This window comes from Equus przewalskii, chromosome 6 (genome assembly GCF_037783145.1).
Source record: "Equus przewalskii isolate Varuska chromosome 6, EquPr2, whole genome shotgun sequence".
Classification (NCBI taxonomy): domain Eukaryota; kingdom Metazoa; phylum Chordata; class Mammalia; order Perissodactyla; family Equidae; genus Equus; species Equus przewalskii.
In genome coordinates this window covers 68,145,899-68,152,593 of record NC_091836.1, presented here as the reverse complement: position 1 = coordinate 68,152,593, position 6,695 = coordinate 68,145,899, and the positions used below count along the sequence as shown (strand labels likewise).

Sequence of the window (6,695 nt, the reverse complement as noted above, 5' to 3'; positions counted from 1 at the left end):
GTTGAATCATAGTTCTTTTTGTATTCTGGAAACTAGGGTACTACCTCCTTATCAGATACATTATTTGCAAATATTTTCTCCCATTACGTGGGTTGTCTTTTTATTGTCTTGATAGTGTCCTTGGAAGCACAAAGTTTTACATTTTTATGAAGTCCAATTTTGCTTCTTTTTCGTTTGCTTGCTTGTGCTTTTGGTGTCATATCTAAGAAATCATTGTCTTTTCCAAGGGCGTGAAGATTTACACCTAAGTTTTCTTCTAAGAAGAGTTTTCTCGTTTTAGCTCTTACATTTAGGTCTTTGATCTATTCTGAGTGAATCTTTGTATATAGCATGAGGTAGGGGTCCAACATCATTGTTGCGCATGTGGACATCTAGTGGTCCCAGCATCATTGATTAAAAAGACTGTTCTTTCTCCATTGAATTGTCTTGGCTCTCTTGTCAAAAATCAACTGACCATACGTGTATGGGTTTATTTACACAATTACCTTTTAAGTGACATCCGGGAAGTAAGTTACAGTAGCATCCACATAGTCACAACTATGTGACAGGGAGCGTGGCAGATGGAGGAGAACAAATGAGAAATTTGGAGCCCCACAGAGCTGTCTTTCAATTCCCGATGCCCTGTAACCCCAGGCAAGCTATTTTATTTTGTCTTTTAAGAAATAGCACAATGTATTGCACTGAAAGCATTCTCGTCGTAAAAAATACCAACATCTGGATGTCCCTGAGCTTCAGTCTCCTCCTCTGTCGTGTCTTAGCCTCAGAGCTGGTGTCAGGCACAAAAGAAGAGGGAGAGAGAAGGGAGCTCCAGGCAGGGTCAGGGGCGTGAGCAATGCCTCGGTGTCCGAGAAGTGCTGGGTGGGATGTGGGGGGACAGTGAGAAGTCTGTGTTGAAAGGCTGCCTCTCTTGTCCTTTGATTGGTGAAAAAACAAAGGACTCTGGGGCCTGCGTTACAGCACAGCTCAGAGGATGCCTCCCCCGTCCCCCTCAGGAGCCCCATGGCAGAGAGGCCATGACATCTGGCCACGCCTCCCGGCCACAGGGCTGGCACAAGCAGGCTGCACATGTCGTCGGAGCTGTTGGCTCCCCTTGCCCTGGGCTGTGCAGAGACAGCAAGGTGGGTTGGGGTCCAGCGGGAGGGCTTTTGTTTCTTGCTTTGCAGTTAAGTGAGCAAAACACTCAGGTGGGGAGAAGAAAGTGTAACAGGAAGGTGGGGAGAAGAAAGTGTGACAGGAAGGTGGGGAGAAGAAAGTGTGGGTGGGGAGAAGAAAGTGTGACAGGAAGGTCAGAGGAAACTTCCATTTGTTAACCACCTGCTGTGTCCCAGGAGGCACTTGGTGAACTTCATCTCAGCTCACAACCACCCAGAGAAACATCCCTATTTCAGAGAACCCAAAACTGGCTCAGAGAGGAGGATGCATTTGCCCAAGATGACACAGCTTGCAGGTGACAGAGCTGGGATTTGAACCCGGTTCCATCTGTCCTGAAGCACATGCTTTCCTCATAATGCCAAGCTACCCGAGAGAAACGAGAGAAAAAGAGGAGGGCAAGAGAGAGGGAGCCCAGCTGACGGAGAGAGTCACACAGAGAGGATAAATAAAGAGAGGCAAAATAAAGAACAAGAGTGGAAAGAGCATAAGGCTGCGGCCGGGGCCTGGAGCGGGTCCTCAGGGAGTAGCTGAGGGCGGGGATGGCCGGAAACCGGCTCACCGAACCGGGAGCCAAGAACCATGCTTGGCCTGAGACCTGGTGGAAAGCTCTCACCTCAAGACCTTGAAGAGGAGGAAGCTGGCATGGGGGAGCAGGGTCTGCCTGGGAGGAGGGCAGCGGGGCTGAGCGGCCAGGGGCTGCCAAGCAGGGCTTTTCGCACATCTTCCAGCTCAAATAACCACCGTGGCCACTCAGGCTGGCAGGCTCTTGCTCCTGGACGTGCAGAGCGGCAGGCCTGGAGGCCGGGAAGGAGGGAGCGATGACCAAGACTTCCTGGAACACCGCTTGTTCTTACGACAAACCTGCTAATGTGGCCTGTAAGTAGGGTGAGTGTATAGTTTATTGTCCAAACTGGGACGCTCAGGAGTGAGCAGGGACCGCAGGCATAAAAGCATGTGTATGCCCCCAGCCTCTAAGGCCCTGCACGGCCGGGGGTGGCCTGTGTCTGCTGCAGCTGCCCCTCAGCTCTCTGGCCTTCCTCCACAGACGCTCAGGGCCTCGGCACTGCCTGGAACCTCTGCCCGCCCCACACCATCACCAGCATCTCTCCACGCCCCTTCATTGTTCCTACTCGTCCTCAGAACTCAGCTCAAGCCACGCCAGTGCCCTTGGTAAGCTACTCAATACATCGTCTGCTTTTCGTGCACAGCACCCATCACAAAAACAATAATGAAAGAAAGTCTCGATTGTGTGTTTGATTGTTTTGAAGTCTGTCTCCCTTGCCAAGGGCAGGGCTGGGTCTGACTTGCCCACTGTTGTATCCTGACCACCCAGCTGATGGCCCCGGTGCATAAATGAATAAATCAACTCCCAGGTGCCCCTGGACGGCCACACAGCGGTGGGCCACTCTTGTATTTCTTGGTTCTTCCCTATACAAGGAAAGAAAAGGAAGGAGCTAGTCCTAAAGAAAATAACCTCCTGGGCACAATGTGCTCTTCTGATTTCTTCCACAGGCTTGGAGCTCCTGTAGGGAGAGACCTCTCCCCTTTCAGAGACTGCTCCCCTCTCTCCTCTCTTCCCCAGCCTCCAGACCAGCTTCGGGCCTGAAGGAGGGGCTCAGGTTGGACTCACTGATGAGTGATGGCAATGTGAACGTCACTGTGGTGGATCACAGAGAGTCTGAACTGGAAGGAACCCTAGAGATCATGAGATAGCATGTAAGTGCTGAGTCCAGGCACTGGGGTATTGTAGGCGCAAAAAATAACAGTGTTCCTTCTTTTAGAGGTCATCTTGTCCACTCAGCCACCTTTTTTTCCTAGTTTTTATTTAAGTGTACCATTCAGTGCATTTTAGTATATTCACAAAGTCGTGCAACCATCACTACTACCTAATTCCAGAACATTTTCATCACCCCAGAAAGAAAGTGCATACCCAATAGCAGTCATGCCTCCTCTTCCCCTCCCCTTAGCCCCTGGCAATCACCAGCCATCTTATTTTAAAGACAGGGAAACTGAGGCCCAGAGAGGGCAGTGCTGTGTCTAACGTCACACTGTCAGCCAGTGGCAGAGCCAGCACAAGAGCCCAGGCCTCCTGACACGCAGGCTGCTTGCTCAGGGAGCAAGTCCGAGCTCTCTCCGGCATCCTCAGACATTCTCTGGTGCCTAACGTGGAAGAGCTGTTTAGCAAAGGCCTGTTAAGTCAGTCCCCCAGGTAAGATGAGACTGTGCCACCCGTAACTGAGCCCTGAACGCTTCAGAGCCTGCCCCAGCCCGGAATGGAGCGGAGGGCTTCTGAGGCGCAGGAGACACACTAGAAATTATTTCCAACTTGCACCCTGCTTCCTCCAACGGCCAGTGTCCTTTCTGGCTGGGGCTGCCCGTCCCCTGTGACCACACGGCCCCCTCTCACCTCCTTCAGCATCCCCAACGGCCCCCTTCTCAGGGAGGCCTGCCCTGCCCTCCCTATTTGAAAGTGCCAACAGGCCCCGTCCCGCCCTGGCGCTCTCTGTCCTCCCTGCAGGTGGACTTCTCCACAGCACTTACCATCACCCATCCACATGCTGTATGCTTGCTTCTTTACCTGGTTACTGTCTGTCTGCTCCAAGTAGAATGTCTGCCCCCTGAGGGCGGGGATTTCTGTCTCCTTAGCTCACTCCTAGAACAGGGCCTGTTACACAGAAGGTGTTTCATAAACATTGGTTGAATGAATGTGTGACTAAATGGATGGTTAGTTGTTATTGCATTTTGTTCTTATCAGCAGTAGGCAGGGGAGGGGTTATTCTGCCTGTTTCATAGACGTGTCCTAAGCCACTCAGGCTGCTATAACAAAGTCCCACAGGCTGGTGGCTTGAACAACAGACATTTATTTCTGACAGTTCTGGAGGCTGGAGGTCCAAGAGCAAGGTGCTGGCAGATTGGGTCTCGGTGACAGCCCTCTTCCCGGCTTGTAGAGGGCCGCCATCTTGCTGTGTGCTCACACGACCTCTTTGTGCCCTGGCAGAGAGAGACACGGAGAGAGAGAGACCTCTAGTCTCTCTTCCTCTTCTTGGAAAGACACTAATCCCATCATGGGGGCCCCACCCTCATGACCTCATCTAAACCTATGACCTCCCAAAGGCGCCACCCAAATACCATCACACTAGCGGGTAGGGCATCAACATATGAATTTTGGGGGGACACAAACATCCAGTCCACAACAGATGGCAAGCTGAGGTCCAGAGAGGTCATCTGGGAACCAGGGGCAGGTCATTATTGTCCCCCGCCCCTTGGTCTTGTCAGGGGAGCCTGCAGTGGGGTTGAGGTGGGCATGAGGAAGCAAGGGCCAGCCTTCCCGGGTTTGCCATTGTTTTTAGGACCCCAGAAAGCAGAGTCAGCTACGAACCCAGCCTCTACTCCTTCCTGCAATAATTTAGCAGCTTTCACATTCCATGCCTTAGCCAAAATGGAAAAAGAAAGAAAGGAAAAAAGGCAGTGCTATTTTTTAAAATGGCCTTAGTTCTGTGAGCTCCAACATGGAAAGTGCTGTCCATGATGTCATGGGCCCTGAGGCCCCCTGGGCAAAGTAACTGACACTTCATCCAGCGGGCTGGGCCCAGGGTCCGCACACTCCTCCTGCCAGAGCTCTGTTAGTCTGCGGGCAGGCAGGGGCTGCATCTGCAAGCCCGGGCCAGACCCCGAGCCAGGACAGAGCTGGGCGCTGGGCAGGCAGGGGGCACTCGCAGTTAATAGGCCAGTAGAACACCTCGCTCTGCATCGTCCAGACATCTTGGAGGTCCACCTCTCATGTGACCTATGGCAGCCCTGAGACACAGACACAGAGGGTGAGCACTCTCTGAACTCTGTCTTTCCATGGGGGAGCAGAGCCCAGAGGGGTGTGGTGCCCTGCCCAGGGTCACACAGCTAGGGAGTGATGACCTTGGGGAGCTTGAACCCTGCCCTCTGATTCTAAATTGTATGGTCTACTTAGGAGGAGAGGGCACGGCCCTGGACCAAGAGAAGCTGAAAGACTGAGATAGGCTGCGGGGAAACCACTTGGTCAAGTCCAAGTCTTCATTCTACAGTGGAAGAAACTGAGAGGGCAGGGATTGGCCCAAGGTCACACAGAGTCGATCCACAAACTAGGCAGGGCTGGGTGCAGGCTCCCGAGTCCTGGCGGGGAGTATTTCCTACTGTATCCTGCACTTAAGCAGTTCCGTTTGGGCGGAAGCTCTGCTGTTCGGGAAGAGACGCCAGGCCTTTCCAGAATCCGGTCTAAGGCTGTCTTCCAGGACCTGCTGTCAAGGCTTGTTCCTCAGGGACCAGCTGTTGGCAAAAGGAGGCGAGGTATTGATTATGGCTGGGGCTGGGGGAGTGGAGAGAAGGGACGGGGAAGGGCAGTGGAAGTTTCTCTGAGAAACAAACCAAAGGTATCTTTATTTTTGCTTTTTCTTATCTGTATGTTCTAATTTTTCTGCAGTGATATAATTCATTTTTCATATTTGAAAGTGATAAACCATGTAATTGGGAACGCGCTGGGAATCCAGGTTGTCTCAGTCCTGACTGTCTGTGTGAGCTTGGGTAGGTCCCCACCTCTCTCTGGGCCTTTGTTAGAAATGCCAGTAAGGAGGCTGCCCAGTGAGAAGTAAGAGACTCAAAATGCTCCCTGGCTCCGGACACAGCTCTCCAGCCTGGTCATCACAGATGTTAACCCAGCCAAAGAAAGAATGCAGTAACCAAGGAGTGAGGTGTCCAGAGCAGAGCCAAGGTCCAGAGAAGCCCACTTTGGCTGTGTGCACATCCAACACTGTCCAGAAGGGAAGAACTGTCTGAGGGACGTGCCCATCCCAGTCCCCAGAGGGCTTCTCTGCGGAGTGGAGACAGTCCATCAGGTTTCACCAAGGTCTGCGTGAACAGCCCTCTGCACAAGCCCTCCTCGCCCCTTTGCTCAGACTCCAGGCCCTCCAGGCCCCAGCTTCCCAGAGACCCAGCTCCCAGGAGGGAAGGAGACGGGGGAGGGGACAAGAGCACTCCTGTCAGCAGAAAGGGAGCCGGCCCGGGGTTGCTTACAATAGTGCTGGGAGGAGGCATTGACCTTGAGCGACATGGTTAGGGCCAGCCTGTCTGACCTTCCTAGGCATCTTGAGAAAGGTCAACATCAGGACCAACCAGATAAGGGCCAGACTCCAGGCTGGTCCCTCACCCAGGTCCTGCCACCCAGTGAAAGGTCAAATGATTTGAATATGTGTATAGTGTTTAGAACAGTGCCTGGAATAAAACAAGGAGCCAGTGAAAGTTAGCTGTGGCCTAGCTGGACAGCAGGGCGGAGTGCTGGGTCCAGAAAGGGAGGAGGGTCTTGAACTTGGCCATCGGTCCAGTGGGAGCCCCTGCATCCAGGAGGCTCAGCTCACGCCGTCTCTGCCACCTACGGATACCGAGAGGGCACCTCCCTGACTGTTCTGAAATGCGACATCACTTTCTGGAGATGGGCTCCCCTCTGATCTCCAGGCCTGAGGCAGGCATCATGGCTCTCCATCCCTGAATTGTCTTCCACCCACCAGCCCTCACTC

At 52.9% G+C, this 6,695-nt stretch overlaps 1 long non-coding RNA gene across 1 annotated transcript; it reads left to right on the top strand.

The window, feature by feature from the left end:
• The first annotated feature begins 980 nt into the window (after positions 1-980).
• On the top strand, positions 981-6,416 carry LOC139083955 (uncharacterized). The gene is made up of 5 exons (XR_011541143.1): positions 981-1,118; positions 1,881-2,037; positions 2,198-2,322; positions 2,665-2,868; positions 5,117-6,416. It is a non-coding gene; the product is annotated as an uncharacterized lncRNA (long non-coding RNA).
• The last annotated feature ends 279 nt before the right edge of the window (positions 6,417-6,695 follow it).